The following is an 18178-nucleotide window of genomic DNA, read 5'->3' as shown; positions in this document are numbered from 1 at the left end:
TAAAGTGAGAGTAAACAATAAGGCATATATATATATATAGCATTTAGCGCAGTACTATGTTTGGCACATAATGTTCAATCAGTGCTATTATTACTGCACCTAAAGGTGAGGTCTGAATTTATACAACTGACATTTACTGACTGCCAAGCATTATGCTAGGCACTAGAAGGCACAGAAATAAAAAGGCATAAGTAAATAAACAAACATTACATAGTATAAGAGGCTTACCTCTAGGAAATGCAGCTGAGTACCGAAGGAAAGAGGAGAAAGTATTCAAGGAAAGAAAAAGAAATTATTTCAGGAAGAGATAATACCATATGTAAAGACCTAGAAATGTAAATAAGATGGTACATTAGTAGACCTTTCAGTAATTCTGGTACATTAGTAGACCTTTCAGTAATTCTGTATGGGTGTACTAGGGATAGGGCTATGAGTCAGACAGGACCCAGATTATAGAAAATTATATGCCAAAATCACATTTATATTCAAGGGAATCAAGAGCCTCTAAAGAGTTTTAATCAGTGTTAAATGATTAAATTGTATTTTAAAAGAATGGTTTTTAACCAGAGGTGCTCATCAGCATCATCTGGTGGGTTTTTTCAAACTATACACTCCCAGTTCTCACTTTCAGAAGTTCTTTATTAGTAATTCTAAGATGGGACCCTGTAAGTCACTTTGAAAAAGCTCTTAAAGCAATTCTGCCATATACCAAGAGGAGAGAATCACTCTTAGAAGGATAATCTGATAAGCACTGTGAAGAAGAGCAAGCCTAAAAGTTGGAAGGCCAAGATCCTACTGCAGAAATCCAGGTAAAAAATTATAAGAACCGAACAGTGGCAATAGTTAGACATTTGAGAACTCTTAAAAGGTGTTCCTAAGAGATAAAGTGGGAAATACTCAAAAGAGGGCTAGTGAACATTCCCACTTAGAGCTGGAAATTAAAAGTTGGGTATCATTACCAGTTGGGTTATTTGTGAAGTCATGAAATGGATGGAATTGCCAAAAGAGTGTCCTCCCTGAGAAATGGGGCTGAGGGCAGAAGCGATTGAGACATTACTTTTGGAAGACACAGCAATCAGCGAAAATCTCCATGGAAAGGGGATATTAAGCTAACCCTGTGCCAAACCACAGGAAGAGGAGAGGAAAGAGTTATGCATGGCCTGAGGTTGGAAAGCCTGCTATATAGAGCAGCTGAAAGAAGACTAACATGCTTCAAGTGTACCGAGGGAAGGGGAGAATGGCAGGAGACCCATTCACCTGTAAAGTAGTAGGCAAGGGGCAAACATGAAAAACCTATGGGGGTACAGTAAGGAGTCTGGATTCTATTCCATGCTCAATGGAAAACAACTGAAGGATTTTTAAGCAAGGGAGTGACTAAATACATTTTTAAAAGGTGGCTGTAGTTGCTATGTGCTACAAAACTTACCCTCAGTTCCCAAACTAAAATTGAAAGCAAAGGGAATCTTAAACTCAAACAGGCCTTTCATTGTCATAACAGCCCTTTCATACAAGCATTACTATGTAAGTAGCTCCAAGTTTCACTAAAAATTGCTTTAAAAGCAAGTGTTAAGGGATGTAGAGCTTAATGAACTTGGCTACCAACTGCTGAGTAATTCCACTGTGATGTCCTGTAGTTTAAAAAACAGTGAAAATAATAAAGTTGTCGATGGTAGAAGATACCTCCCTTCTCTTGAACCTGATTGCAGAATATCATGTGAGAAGAGACAACTCTGTGTTAAAAATAGTGAACCTTTCAGGAGATTAACGGCTATAGTAAAAAAAAAAAAAAAAAAAAAAAAGGCTATAATCACAAGTGTTGACAAGGATGTGGAGAAACTAGAATCCTCATACACTGCTGGTGGGAATGTAAAATAAAATGATACAGTCACTTTAGAAAAGTCTGGCAGTTCCTCAAAATGTTAAACACCATTATCATATGACCCGACAATTCTACTCCTAGGTACGTGCACAAGAAAAGTGAAACATGTTTTCATTTAAATACTTTTATGAAAATGTTCACAGCAGCATTATTCACAAGAGCCAAACGGTGAAAACAACCCAAATGTCCATCAACTAGTGAACAGATAAACAAATGAGCTATATCTAAACAATGGAATATTATTCCATTATAAGTATTTATAAGTACTGATACATGCTACAACATGGATAAATCTCAAAAACGTTATGCTTAGGCAAGGAAGCCAAACACATTTTTTGATTCCATTTATATTAAATGTCCAGGAAAGGCAAATCTATAGAGACAGAAAATGGATTAATGGTTGCCTAGGGAGAATGGGGAGTGAGGTTTCTTTCGGGAGTAATGAAAATGTTTGAAGATTAGACTGTGGTGACACTGTGGTGACATAAACATACTAAAAATTATTGAATTGTACACTTAATACAGGAGAATTTTATGGTATGTAAATTAAATCTCAATAAAGCTGTTAATTCAAAAAAAGTGCCGGAGGAGTCAAATGGCCTGGAATCACTATCTCTAATGGGACCTCAGCAACTTACAGCTTCTTTGGGCCTTCATTTTTTTTTTTTAAAGACTACCTCACAGCACAGGTAACTTCTATATACTGCATCACCTTGGCGCTTCAGGGGCCATTAGGGGTAGGTTCTGCAGGAGATCAGAAGGCAGAAGAGAGGAGCCTGAGTATTATTTGTCCATTCCCTCCTTGTATCACAACCATGGTTCCAGCCATGCTGCATCTCTACACAACTACAGTTCCTTCTGGGCTCCAATAACTGGTGCCCAGAAGTGGCCCTTCACAGGCCCAGAAGTGGCTTCACACTGCTGCTACTCACTCAGTGTCTCAATATCCCTTTTTGGTTCCCTTAACTCTGCTCCCAACCATAATACTGAGCCCTTCACCAAAGTAACCGTAAATGGATCATCTAAGAGAAGTTATGTTTCATGCAGGCCCCCAACTGACAATCAGTATAAAGGAGGTACAATTGGTATTTTGTACCAACAAGTTACTGTTAAATCAAGTATGATTTCTTGAGATAAGTAAGTGTATTTTAATTTTATATACATCATTAATGATCTTTATAAAAAAAATCCTACTTCATTTTGTGTAAACAACACATTTAAGTTTATTAAACAGAAGGTGTTTTTGTTTTCACTAACAAGGTAAAATGAGTAGTATGGTATTTCCTGCCTAGTGGAGCAGTAGAACATATTCAAAAACCAATCTACCAGTTCCAAACATTATCCACAACAAAGAGAGAGAGATTTTGGCATTTGTAACAGATGCCCAAGAAAGACAATGCCAAAGTCAAGGCTACTCAGAGTTTCCGTCTGTTGTTCTGTCAGAAAATAAATGAAATGTGTTGGTGATGTGGCATATGCTTGGCTATATGCATGATAACAAGAGTCTCCAAGACCTGGATTGGACACAATTCCAAAGTTCCATCTCATCTTCCTTTTTTATTTCTGTCATCACCTGTATTACTGACCTTTCCATTGAACAAAGAAAACATTTCAGGTCCAATTTTTCCCAACCCCACTATTTTTCTAGAACACTTTTCTTTTAAAAGAAATATGTCTGTCAAAGCAAATTATTTTGTGATTTGAACTGCTGCAGTAATGTATTAACTATCTGTAATGTCCAGACATTCACATTCATTTAACAGGTAGACAAAAATAGTCACGTGGGCCCTGGATGATTCTCTCTCATGTCAGGCTATGAAGAGATTATTGAAAATGAATTAATACATAGCTGGTTACTTCTTACAATACACAATAGAGTCCATATTTCCATGATTCAAATGTATATAGGTGCTATGAAATATTTTAGTTTGGTTTCTTCAATGCATCGTATTGTTTGTGGCTTAGTCTTTCCCTTACCAAATTAAATTTCTTCCTTGTTTGAGAAACTAGTAGAGCTGAATTTTTAGTCAGCACAATTTTGTTCACTAATATTAACATGGTCTAGGATTTCTGGCATTAAGGAAGGAAGTCTTTCTAAAGATATACACTTATCACAATAATTCACACTTGTGAATAGTTTTGTAGACAAACATTTATACATCTTTGGTTTAATATAAGAACTTAATAAATAACATTTTAGAGGAAGGAAAAAGATTTTCAGGAGAATCAAAATCCAAAGCTTAATATTCATTTTGATACTCAATGTACTATTTCTTCTTCCCTATAAATTTTTTAAAATTAATTTTTATTGGAGTATGGTTGCTTTACAATGTTGTGTTAGCTTTACAATGTTGTGTTAGCTTCCACTGCACAACAAAATGAATCAGCCATACACATATAGATATCCCCTCCCTTTTGGACTTCCCTCCCATTTACGTTACCACAGTGCACTAGGTGAGTTCCCTGTGCTATACAGCATGTTCCCATCAGTTGTCCATTTTATACATAGTATCAGTAATGTGTATGTGTCAATCCCAGTCTCCCAATTCCTCCCACCCCACCCTTTTCCCCCTTGGTATCCATACATTTGTTCTCTACATCTGTGTCTCTATTTCTGCTTTGCAACTAAGATCATCTATACCATTTTTCTAGATTCCAAATAATATGCGTTATTATATGATATTTGCTTTTCTCTTTCTGACTAACTTTACTCTGTATGACACTCTCTAGGTCCATCCACGTCTCTACAAATGACCCAATTTCATTCCTTTTTATGGCTGAGTAATATTCCATTATATATCCCCTATAAACTTTTTTAAAAAATTTTTTGTTGCAGTATAGTTGACTTACAATGTTGTGTTAGTTTCAGGTGTTCCCTATAAATTTTAATAAAAATTAATCAGAAATTTTCCAGATGCTCAAAAGGCTTTCCTAAGGAAATTTCCAGAAATCTATAAGCCCATTAACCAAAGACTTATAATAAAACCACTAGTATTTTATACAATTGTAATAGTATTATATTATTCATACTATTTTAAGATTGACTTCAGGGACTTCCCTGGTGGCGCAGTGGTTAAGAATCCGCCTGCCAACGCAGGGAACACGGGTTTGAACCCTGGTTCAGGAAGATCCCACATGCCGCAGAGCAACTAAGCCCGTGCACCACAACTATTGAGCCTGCACTCTAGAGCCGGCAAGCCACAACTACTGAGGCCGTGGGCCACAACTACTGAAGCCCGCGTGCATAGAGCCCCTGCTCTGCAACAAGAGAAGCCACTGCAATGAGAAGCCCACGCACCGCAAAGAAGAGTAGCCCCCGCTCGCCGCAACTAGAGAAAGCCTGCGCCCAGCAACAAAAACCCAACACAGGCAAAAAATAAAGAAATGTATTAAAAAAAAATTAATTATATATATTTTTTAAAAAAAGACTGACTTCAGATACCAAAGCAGGTAGAATATTTATAGATTGTCTTAAAATATCCTACATGTTGTGGTTATGTTAAAAAAATTTTTAAAGCCTTTATCTTTCAGAGACATACTATGGTTGAAAGAGGCACATACATGGCATGAAATCTGCTTTGAAATAAAACAAAGCAAATACAAAGTAGGGAGACAAAGCTGGTAGGGACATATATGAAACAAGACTGACCATGTGCTGAAACTGTCGAAGCTGGCTAATGGATACATAGGGATTCATTATACCAGTCTCTCTAAATGTGTTTGTTTTGAAATTTCCCATAATAAAAATGTTGCTGTTGTTTGTAGTAGAGAAAATCAACTTCTAAGTGGCTAATTCGTGTTCTAGATTTGTTGTTGGTCCACAACAAAGGTTAATGCAGAGGAAGAAATTATAATGAACATTAGAGAAAAGGTATATATTTTGAAACAACAGTTAAAGAAGATTTCATAAAATGTTATTCAAGTGCCATAATTTACAAGCTGAAGTACCTTAAAATTTCTTAATAAACATGTCCGTTAAGCGTGAATAACAGACATACTCATTCCAAAGTATATTTTAGGAGGAGGATGCTAAAATGTCCATAAAAAGGTGCACAATACGTAAATGTTAATTATAGCTGGTATACTACATTAGCTGTTAATAGCAAGTTTGGAACCATCATCTTCTATGCCATATTAAAAATACGGGAAGTTAAAGAGGATCATATTCAGCCCAAACTTGATCTTGTTAAAAATGAAAAAATACAAAGATATTAACTAACAGCAAAAGACCATCTCTAGTTTTTGTTTTTTGTATAGCCACAGTTCTACTTAAATCCCATCCTTCCAAATGGCTCACTTTTATTTTGGCACTATACCACTAGACCTTTTGTGGCTCTGGCCAAATCAAACTCTGACTTCAATAGTTTACTGTTTAAGTGGGGATAGTATCAACTGTTTTTACCAGATTAATATTCATTTTTGCAGTTTGCTCAATATGAGATATGTTTTAAAATGTTAAGCCATCTTTTTAAGCAGATCCAAGCAAAAGTACTTTAGCTTATCCACATTTTTGTGTTTGCCAAGCTTCACTGGGTCAGACAAATCTGGTCTCAAGTTATTTAAATAAGATCAGTGATCACACAGTAATGAGAATGATGGCATTAAATCATATGAAAATTTCCTTATTTTATGTTTAGTTATATCCCATAAATGCCTACAGGCTTACCAACATAGGTTAGGCTACATGGTCAGGATCCCTAAAGAACCTTCAACTTATGGAGGGCAAATTTAAACTCTGAAATATTAGATAATAAGTCAAAGCAGAATATACTCTAGTATTAAATATATTCTTTATTAAAATCAATATCTATTGAAGACTATTATGTGACATATATTGGGGAGGGGGAAGGTGGGAGGGGAGGACTAAGCAGCTCAAGTTAGATTGTTAAGAAACATCCAAAGGTTAATGGACAGGGACCGACAATAAACAAGAATAAAGAAATATTTAATATCAAGGACTGATAAGTGCTATGAAGAAACATAAAGCAGGGTACTAGGCAACACAATGATAAAGCAGGGTATTGATGGGGGCAGGGGTACTAAGGAGAGGCCTCTCTAACAATGTGACATTTTGAACTGAACGCAGTGAGGAAGAAAGCCATGTAGATAATCAGAGGGAAGAGTGGTCCTAGTAGAGGAAATAGCTCAAAGATCCCGAGATAAGAGCATTCCCGCTGCTGTTCAAGAAACAATGGAAAAATGGCATGTTTCACTCAGAGATAAAAGAGACAGAGGGCAAGGGAGAATCTGTGGTCATGATTCTAGAAAAAAATGAAAGAAAAATGAGTGGATATGCTAAAACCAGGTCCATGTCCTCCCATTTACCTCTTCACATTATATAATATCTTCACACATTTTCTAACACAGCTGGCGCAATGATTAACAAATACTTACTACTGATCAAAAAGAAAAACTGATTGCAAAAAGGCCCAGGCTGGAAAAGGCCTAGCTAGATTGGCCCAAGTGAAAATTCAGAAACTGTGTGTTGGCAGCAGCCTGGTAACAAGTTATCTAGCATGTTCCTAAAATTTAAAACCGCAGTAGCAGCAACAAAGCATAAACAGTTAACAAAGAAATAAGATTTTTTGTAAGCAAGTTTAGCAAAAGAGCAGGCAATATGTTTTTAAACAAAACCTGCAGTCTCATTTGAATCATTGGAAAAAAAAAATACTCTTATTGAAGATTACCACCATCAAATCTTTGTTCAAATATCACTATTTCAATTAGCCTGCTATTTAAATCTACAATGCCTCCCCCATCCACCTTCCATTCTTTGTAACCCTGAGTTTTCTCATATCACCTACCAACATACTAGATAATTCACAAAGTTATGTTTATTATTTATCATCTGTCTCACTCCACATACCCAGTTTAAATTCCACCAGGGCAGGGATCTTGGTTTTGTTCGCTGATGTAGTCCAAGCTCCCAAAGCAGTGTTTAATACATGAGAGGTGCTCAGTAAACATCTCTAAAACTCCCATACCTTATGGCAACCATTCAAACTGGTGTAAGCCCATGTTCCCAAGTTTTCTCCAAAAACTTTTGGTCAAAGTATGCTCTGGGAAAATAATTCTAATTTTTAAAGTAACTGAGAAAGTACAACCTTCCAGCACAAACATTAACACCCAAGAGACCCAACATTTTTTTCCCTCTCAACACCCTTCTGAAAAGTTTCCCATCACGAATGACTTTGACTTTTTTCATCTGCCAATTCTACTTCATTCTAAATCCCCACAGCCAAAAGTTTTCCCCGAGAGCCAGGACACCTTGACTAACAACAGTCTCTGAAGTCACACTTCATGGGCAAATCCTGCCTCTGCCACTGACTAGCAGTGACCTTGAACACGTAAGAGCTCTCTGTTTCAGTTTCCTTGTCTGTGAACTGGCTAACAACACTACCCATCTCACAGAGTTGTGAGAATTAAATGAGATAACGCATATAATATTAGACCAGTGCCTGGCACATGGTAGGCATTCAGGATCTGCTAGTTATCACTAACAGCTAAGGCTCAGGTCTCAGTCCTCTACCCTTCCTTCCCAGAAACCTTAACCTCTGAGATTCCACTGTTGTCTCTATACAAATGTCTATTCAGACTCCCTAAATTCACCTTTCTGGTCTTGTCGGCTGAGGACAAATATTTCAAAGAATATACAAGTGTTATAAAAGAAAACTTGGTGGGGCTACTTAGACTTGGCAGTAAGGAAAGACCTTTATGAAAAGATGATTTTTAAGCAGAGATAATAATGGCAAAAAGAGACTGATAAGATGACAAACAGCATTAGCATCACCTAAGAACTAGTTAGAAATGCAAATTTTTGGGCTCTGCCTCAGACCTACTAGTTCAGAAACTCTGGAGTTAGACCCAGCAACCTGTGTTTCAACAAGCCTGCTCGGTGATTCTGAAGGACTCTTAAATTTGACAACCACTGATCTAGGGTTAGATTGTGTCAGAGAAGGGAATTACCAGACTTGCTTTAGCCTTAGGACATCTGCACGTGCTCTTTCCTCACATTTCAGGGAAATGCTACTTCTTCAAGCAGGAAATTTTCTTGTTTGTCTACTTTCTGACTCCCACTCCCTGCAAGAAAGTAAACTCCACAACAACAGATGTTGTCTATCTTAATTACCATCGAATCCCCAATGCCTAGAAGAGGTACATGGAATATCTGTTGACCAAAATGAATGAACATTTTAGGTATTTTTCTTCACTGCATCATTCTCCAGTCACCAGAAAAAGGTCAACAATATTTCCCTTTTTCTTACTTTTTAACATGTACCCTTGTCAACAATCTCAGGCAATTTGATCTTTAATGTCTCTCACATCCATTCCTTCCTTTCTATATACCACCAGTCTCCTATCCCCTCTGTGATGATTAATTTTACGTGTCACCTTGATTGGCCATGGGAAGCCCAGATTAACCACTGTTTCTGGGTGTGTCTGTGAGAGTGTTTCTGGATGAGTTAGCATTTGAATCAGTGAAGTCAGTAAAACAGACTGCCCTCCCCAGTGTGGGCCAGCATCATCCAATCCATGAAGGGGCTGGAGGAATCTGTCCTCTTTTGCCTGTCTCTCAGTTTGAGCTGGGACACCTCATCTCATTTTCTCCCACCCCTGGACTAGGATTTACATCATGAGCTCCCCGGTTCTCAAGTCTTAGAACTCAGACTGAATTACACCACAGGCTTCCCTGGTTTCAAGGCTGCAGAGAGCAGACATATTTATATTATATATCCCCTATTGGTTGTGCTTCTCTGGAGAACCCTGATACCACCTCCCTCCTGTCTGGTCTGATGAATTGCCTCTCATTTGGTGTCCTGTTTTCTACCTCTGCCAATTTTAATACATTCTGTACTTGACTGCCAAATTAATCTTATTAAAACACTTTTCTTGCTAATATCATCATCGTTGTCATCATCATCATCATTCTTCTCAAAAACCTGAATTTCAAAGCTCCCTACTAGGCTGTAGAGACTGAACTCCATGTCCTGTCATCAAAAGCCCTCCAGGGGCTTCCCTGGTGGCGCAGTGGTTAAGAATCCCCCTGCCAATGCAGGGGACATGGGTTCAAGCCCTGGTCCGGGAAGATCCCACATGCTGTGGAGCAACTAAGCCTGTGCGCCACAACTACTGAGCCTGCGCTCTAGAGCCTGCGAGCCACAACTACTGAAGCCGGCGAGCCTAGAGCCCGTGCTCTGCAACAAGAGAAGCTACCCAATGAGAAGCTTACGCACCGCAACGAAGAGTAGCCCCTGCTCGCCGCAACTAGAGAAAGCCTGCGCTCAGCAACAAAGATTCAATGCAGCCAAAAGTAAATAAATTAAATAAATTTTTTAAAAAAAGCCCTCCAAAATCTAGTACTGGTACACTGTGCAAGAATATTACTCTGGTGACCTCCCCAATGAAACACACCTTTGTGTAGTCTCCCTCCCATAACTCTTCACCAGGCCCAAGACTGCTTTGACCAGCAGACTGCGACAGAAGTGATGCTGTGCCAGTTCAAGCACCAGCCCTAACTAGTCCAGCAGATTCCACTTCCTCCCTCTTTGGAACACCTGCTGTTGGAAGCTCCCTCTTTCTGCGAATACTTTATTCCATTTACTCAACGTTAACAATAATTCAGATCAGTTTGTATGCAATACACCTGAAAAATGCTTCCTTGATCCCCTTGAATTCGATTATAATTTTTCCTTCGAAGCCCCCAAACATTTTCATACTTCTTAAAAAGAAACAAATAGGGCTTCCCTGGTGGCGCAGTGGTTGAGAATCTGCCTGCTAATGCAGGGGACGCGGGTTCGAGCCCTGGTCTGGGAAGATCCCACATGCCGCGGAGCAACTAGGCCCATGAGCCACAACTACTGAGCCTGCGCGTCTGGAGCCTGTGCTCCGCAACAAGAGAGGCCACGATAGTGAGAGGCCCGCGCACCGCGATGAAGAGTGGCCCCCACTTGCCGCAACTAGAGAAAGCCCTCGCACAGAAATGAAGACCCAACACAGCCAAAAATAAAAATAAATTAATTAAAAAAAAAAACAAACATTCTGCCTAGTACTATAGTTATTTCATTCATTCACTGAATGTTTAACGGGCACTTACAATGTGCCAGACATTGTTCTAAGTGCTGACAATATCACTAATATTCTATTTTTTTTAATTAATTAATTAATTAATTAATTTAAATTTTTAGCTGCATTGGGTCTTCATTGCTGCGCGCCAGCTTTCTCTAGTTGCAACGAGCGGGGGCTACTCTTAATTGCGGTGCGCGGGCTTCTCATTGCAGTGGCTTCTCGTTGCAGAGCACGGGCGCTAGGCGCGCAGGCTTCAGTAGTTGTGGCTTGTGGGCTCTAGAGCACAGGCTCAGTAGTTGTGGCATGAGGGCTCAGCTGCTCCACGGCATGTGGGATCTTCCGGGACCAGGGCTCGAACCCGTGTCCCCTGCATTGGCAGGTGGATTCTTAACCACTGCGCCACCAGGGAAGTCCCAATACTGCTAATAGTCTATACGCTATTCTATATGCTAGACACCATCCTAAACACTTTTCTGTGTTCTCATTTAATCTTCAAAAAAGCTTCCTCCTTTCACACAGGGAACTTCAGGCACAGGGAAATTAAGAAACTTGTTTAAGATCATACTGCAAGTGTTGGAGTCAAAATATAAACCCCCCCAAATTCTGACTTCAGAGCTTATGCTATCACCCATTTCTCTAAACTGCCTTCTACAGATATGAACAAGACAGCTTCCTGTTCTCATGGAACATGCATTCTACTAGTGGTGGTTAGTGGTATGGGGAAAGGGTAGTGATAAATGATACATATAAATCTATAAAATTACTTCAGAGAGTGATAATGCTATGAAGAAAATAAAACTGTGTGCTGTAATACAGTGACGAGAAGTTACTCTAGATAGGGCAGCCAGAGAAGGCCTTGCTGAGGAGGTAACATGTGGGAGAAGATCTAAATGTCCAGAAGAAGCAGCAAAGCAAAGACCTGTAAAGGAAGTTCAGATAAAAAGAACAACTAGTGCAAAATTCCTAAGACACAAATAATCTTAGCATGTTTCAGGAACAGAAATAAGGCCCATGTGGCTAAAGGATGGTGGTGGGAGCGGAATGATGAGGTTGGAGAATTAGCCAAGGCCTTGTAGGCCACGATGAGGACTTTGTATTTTCCTCTGAGTAACACTAGCAGGTTTTAAGGAGGGTAATGACATTACCTGATTTATATTTTGAAATGTTAACTCTGGCTGTTGCATGTTTAATAAACTCTAGAAAGGCTAAAGTAGAAACAAGGAAAGCAAGAAACAAGGAGGCAACTGCAATTGTCCACGTGGGAAATTATATATATGGAGATCAAACCAACAGGATTTACTGAGGGAGTGGATATGAGAGGAAAGAAATGAATCATAGATGGCTCCAAACTCTTAGGCATGAGCTACAAAGTAAACGGTAGTATTATTTACTGAGGTAGGGAAGATTAAAGGAGGACTTGGTTGGGGGGTTAGGGTGATAATCATGTTTTGGACATATTATGTTTGAAATACTTATTCAATATCCAAATGCAGATGACAGGAAGATACCTAGATATGACTCTAGAGATATAAATTTGAAAATATTTTAATATACATGGCAACTCACCGAGGGTGAGTTGAAAGAGAAGAAAAAGGATGGAGGTCCAAGTGTCGCTTGTTGAAGGGCACTCCAACATTTAGAAGCCAAGTAGAGAGGCAGCAAGTATATCATCCTGTCACCCTTCTGGATTACAAGTTTTGTTGTTGTTGTTGTTGTTGTTGTTGTTTTTTTAAAGATTGACTGATTGATTGATTGATTGTTATGTTGGGTCTTTGTTTCTGTGCTAGGGCTTTCTCTAGTTGCAGCAAGCAGGGGCCACTCTTCATCGCGGTGCAGGGGCCACTCTTCATCGCGGTGCGCGGGCCTCTGACTATCGCGGCCTCTCTTGTTGCGGAGCACAGGCTCCAGACGCGCAGGCTCAGTAGTTGTGGCTCACGGGCCTAGTTGCTCCGCGGCATGTGGGATCTTCCCAGACCAGGGCTCGAACCCGTGTCCCCTGCACCAGCAGGCAGACTCTCAACCACTGCACCACCAGGGAAGCCCCTGTTGTTGTTTTTTTAATTGAAGTATAGTTGATGTACAATATTATATTATACCTATATGTTACAGGTGTATAATATAGTGATTCACAATTTTTAAAGGTTACATTCCATCTATTGGATCACAAGTTCTTTCAGAGGCAGGACAGTGTCTCCTTCATCTTTATGGTACCCTGGAGAACTTAGCTTAGTAACAGAAACTCAGAGATGCTCAGTATATTCTAATGAGTGAATGAATGTTTGCCATTTGATTTCTCAAGCTTTCACTGAAGAAATATAATACTTGATAAAGGCAACAGTGCCTTGCATATAGCGGACACTCAAATATTTGTTTAATGAATGAAAGAAAAATCCTGGACTGTGTTTTGCTATACACATTTTAGTACTCAAATTGTCCCAGAGAGCATGGCAAGGAAAGGTAGCAAGCAAGCAGCAGCCTACATCTCCATACTTCCAACCAATGACAATCACAAATGCCCTAAACCCTTCATCCTGGTCCCTACTACAGGGTAGCGGGGGAAGATGGGGAATGGTACTAGAGACTGCAGCAAGGAAAAGAAGGGCTTTCAATTCCCACACTAAAGCAGAGTTCTGGCTTTCATGTCATAAGTATGTATTAAGCACCTATTATGTGCCAGACACTAGAGTAAGTACCAGGTATACAGCAGCAGGCAAAACAGATAGTGTCCTTCAAAGAACTTCCATTCTAAAGAGGAAGGTATCTATTACATACATAGCATATAGGTATGTAGTTATATTTCTAAGAATTTTGTGGAAGCACAGTAAACATATACCATTACTCAAAATAACAGGGGGCCGAGGGTGGAAGGCAGGAGGTTTCTAACATGAAATACCTTAAGAAGTCAGGTTGGGAGGTAGGGAAGGGGTGAGAATTAGTTAGGTGGAGGTAACAGCATGTATCAGGGTTTTAAGGTAGAAAGGAATTTAGGATGATTCAAGGAATTTTAGACTGGCCAGTAAATGCAGGGCCATACACAGCACATTCCAGATTTTTAAAAACTTGACCTTAAGGTGTAGGAGTAGCAATGGAAAGCTTTCAAGCAAAGAAGCAACACTATCAAACTGGCAGATTTGTGTTTTTAAAAATCACTCTGAATGCTATGAAGAGAATGAATTGAAGGGGGGGAGGAAGAGGGAGGGACTGGGAATTTGGGGTTGGTAGATGCAAAATATTACATTTAGAATGGATAAACAATAAGGTCCTACTGTAAAGCACAGGGAACTATATCCAATCCGTATTTTAAAAAAGAATATATATATATATATATATATATATATATATGTGTGTGTGTGTGTGTGTGTGTGTGTGTGTGTAGAACTGAGTGACCTTGCTGTACAGCAGAGATTGCCACAACTTTGTAAATCAACTCGACTTCAATCAAAAAATAAAGAATAAAAAAATAAACAATGAATTGAAGGAAGGAAAGAAAAGGTTTAAGATTACTTAGTTACCCAAGTGAAAAATAATGGCTTGGATCAGGGTGGAGCAGTAGAAACAGACAGTAGACAATTTCAACATATATTTAAGAGATAAAAAAAAAAATAGCAAGGCTTGGTGACTGAGCACACACAACTCTCAGGTTCTGGCCTGAGCAGCTAGGTGGACAGAGGTGTGACTTACTGAGAAAGGATTCACTAGACAAGCAGAGGTGGGGTGGATGGGGAAAGCATGAGCATCACTAATGATTCTCGCTATACACCCAAGTAAAAGCTCAAAGAGGTAGATGGATATGCGATTAGGTGCTCAGAAGAGGTCTGGGCTTTAGACACATATATGGGCATCTCCAGAGATGGTATTTAAAGTAACGGGCATGGATATGATATCCTCAGGAGAAAGCACAGAATGGACAAGAAATCCTATCAATCCCAACCCCAAGGAAACAACATGTGGAGATTAGAAGAGTAAGAACTAGTGAAGAACAGGAAAAAGCAGTGGGCCAGAAGGGAGGAAAACCAGAATATACAGTGCTATGGAAGTGAAAGGAAGCATGTTTCAATTAGGAAAACAAACGGACAATGGTGATAAAGAACACTGAAATAAGGATATTAATGACGGTTAGGTTTCCAGGCCAGTTACAAAAGGTCATTAACACGTTACATAGGTAGATTACAGCATTAGACTATCTTACCATGATGCAGTGCAGTACAGTAATGAAGCATGCAGGCTTTAGATCCACAATGCCCAGGTTTAAATCCCAGCTCCACTACTTACTTGCTATGTGGGTCTAAGTTTATTAATGTCACTATGCCTCAGTTTCCAATTCTTAAAAGAGAAGGTAAAAATAATACCTACCTTAAAAGACTATTGTGAGGATTAAATAAACTAGTGTGGGTGTTTATCACTTAAAACAGTAGCTAGCACAAATAAGTTGTCAGTTTATGATAGCTACTATTACTTACAACATTGTTTTTATGGGAAAATACTTTCTGAACAACAGAAGTTTATAACCTTTCACTAATTTGGGATTGTCTCTACTCCTTATAAATTGTGATCTTACAGGTCTCATTACAGAAGCCTTGAGGGAAACGTTAGATTTAAAACTTACTCAAAAAGTCCTCAATATAGTAGCTGACCATTTTTAGAGAAGCTAATCATTGTTTTCTTTTACGGAAGGGTACCTCTCACACTCACTGCACATTCATACTATAATCAGAAGGAACTTATATATTAGGAAATTCTAAAAATTGGTGGCAAAAAAAAAAAGGCTGTTTCAAGTCAAAAAGGCAAAAAACAAATATAATTCTATTTTAAAACAAAATATTTCCATTTAGTCACTTTCTGGTGTGACTAAACACAACATCTATCATCACCATGACGAAACAGTCTGTCTCTTCCTGTTCTGTACAAGATATAAATGTCAGGGAGAGAAAAGGCGCAGGTCTGTAGCTTCCTGATGATCATCTTATTTCCAAAAGCATGGAAAGGTATTTATAGTATCCAAACTAGCGCCACAAAGAGTATTTCCAACCACATGGTGATAGGCAAAGGTATGCTCATTTGGTCCCTGAAACTGAGAAGATCCCAAATAAATGAAGATTTATCAATATATGACCAGGTCCTATCTCTGAACTTCCCATATACATACCAAGCACTATTTTAGAAACATTCAGAAATCTCTCTGTACACTCTATTTAAGGTATCAATAAAATGCTTGAGTTTTCCCATTAGCGCTTTATTTTTCAATTGTTAAAACAATGGAAATACCTAATATCTTATGGAGCTGTTATACCAAAAAATTGTTTACTATGCTGTTTCCTATCAACTGATGAAAATGTTTCATTTCAGGACCAAGTAAAGACATAAGGTAGGATGTAAGATCCCATGTCAGTAACAACTGAATGTCATTACCATCTGTTAGCTTCTGAATATGTTACTGGAAACAAGGTGACAGGCTAACTCCTTATGGATAAGTTTCCATACTACATCATCACAACTAGTATTCATTTCCACCTTCAAGAAAAACTGCCAGAAGGGGGAACAAAAATATTCAACTGATACACGAATTATGAAACAGCTTTTTAAAATGTTACAAAAATATGAATAGGCTCCTGAAAGCACAGAATACTTAAAGGGCATATTTCAGATTCAGTATTTTTTATAGAACTGAAATGAGCGAGCACATCACAGTTTGAGGAATAAAATGAGGTACAATTAAGAAGTGTGTGTAGCCCTGTACAGATGGCCTGATCCTAACACAAGATGTTAACAAAGCAAGTTGATGGGGGAGGGGGAAAGCCTGCATTTTCTATGCTATAATTTAGCTAACTCCACCCCCAAAATAAATTTTAAGAGGGGAGGGGCTTAGCATTTAAGAATCAGTAATTTCCAATAAACAGAAAATAAATCCCTTTTAGATTATGTGTTCCAAATAAATCTACTTACTGTTTTCAAATGTGTTTGGGAAGTCATTCTTTGTTACTTTGATAAATAACATTTGGAAAATATGACAAGTAGATTTTAGTTTCTTGACTCAGAAGTATTCTGCTAAAAGAAATAACAGAAATAACTAGATAGCATTTGTTTCATGTACCTAATAAAACAGTTGTCATTTAAAACATAAAATACGCTGCACAAATACCTATCACTGCTGTTCCCTGAAGAGAAAGTAATTTTAATTTGTAAATTATGGTATTTGATGAAAGATACTTGAAAAATGATAGTCAAATTACCACCAAAAAAAACCACAAAAAAACAAAAAAAGGGAAAAGTGCCATACATTTTTCATAAAACTCCTTAAAATGTCTTAACTGTATATAATACAAAGTTATGACTATTTCTGAAAAGTCTCAGCATTTAATTATTTAGCTCCAAATTGGCACATCACATTATTATTTTTTTAACCCCATCTCTTTTAAACAAAGGACCTAAAATTTTCTAAGAAAGCGTACTTCCCTTTTCTTGAACAAATTTTTTCTCATTCTCTCACAATCACCCCAAGGTACTATCTAAGACAAAGACCAGCTACTCTTCGCACATATTTTCCAAATCATGAACGTGGAACTTTTATGAAAACAAAGAAGATAACCTAGAATACTGTAATATATAAAGTAAAAAAAAGAAAAAAGTTCACTTCTGTTGTGACAATAATAAAGAAATCTGATGAGATCATAAAACCACGAAGCTTCCTGTTGGTAGCTGAGGATGAAGTCATTAGCAACCCAGGATTCCCTGGTCCTTGTAATCAGAAGCTGCACCTACCAGATTCTTCATTGTTCGGCAGAGGTGTCTTTAAAACACCCCGCTCCCGAATGGTCCAAACCAAACCACGCCTTCCAGTTATCATTCAAATGGACCGTTTCACGTTTCACAGTGTGGCACTACTACACGTTTCCCGCGAGCTTAAATATCTAGTAAGAGTCAACATTTTAGATTCCCTTGGTCATGCTGGAGCAAAGATGAACTCTTGAACCCCACGCTACATAATGAACCGGGGCTTCAGAAACCGAGATGGAGAAGCATGCTTCTGTTTTTCAACCTTTATGGCCTTCACCGACCGCCCCTCACCTCCAATTTCTTCCCAACTTTAGTCACCCCAAGGCAAAGAGAGATTCCATACTTCCTGCTGTTGTTAAAAGAGGAGGACACCCAAGAGTAACTTTGAACGCGTATACGAGAAATAGCTTCATCTTGGCCACCACTGCAAACATATGTCACCCAGCCACGGCGCAGCGT

The 18178-nt window shown here is 38.6% G+C and overlaps 1 protein-coding gene across 4 annotated transcripts in view; it reads right to left on the bottom strand.

The window, feature by feature from the left end:
- Positions 1–18178, bottom strand: part of QSER1 (glutamine and serine rich 1) — a 75568-nt gene that overhangs the window by 56326 nt on the left and 1064 nt on the right. The window contains exon 2 of one of the 4 annotated variants that reach the window (XM_068554619.1): positions 16889–16990. The exons of 2 other annotated variants lie outside the window; for them this stretch is intronic. The gene's annotated coding sequence lies outside the window, so the exon portion shown is untranslated. The remainder of the gene's footprint in view (positions 1–16888; positions 16991–18178) is intronic. One more of the 4 variants, XM_068554621.1, reaches the window with a different exon arrangement.

This window comes from Eschrichtius robustus, chromosome 11 (genome assembly GCF_028021215.1).
Source record: "Eschrichtius robustus isolate mEscRob2 chromosome 11, mEscRob2.pri, whole genome shotgun sequence".
Lineage (NCBI taxonomy): Eukaryota > Metazoa > Chordata > Mammalia > Artiodactyla > Eschrichtiidae > Eschrichtius > Eschrichtius robustus.
This window is presented reverse-complemented; position numbering and strand designations above follow the sequence as displayed.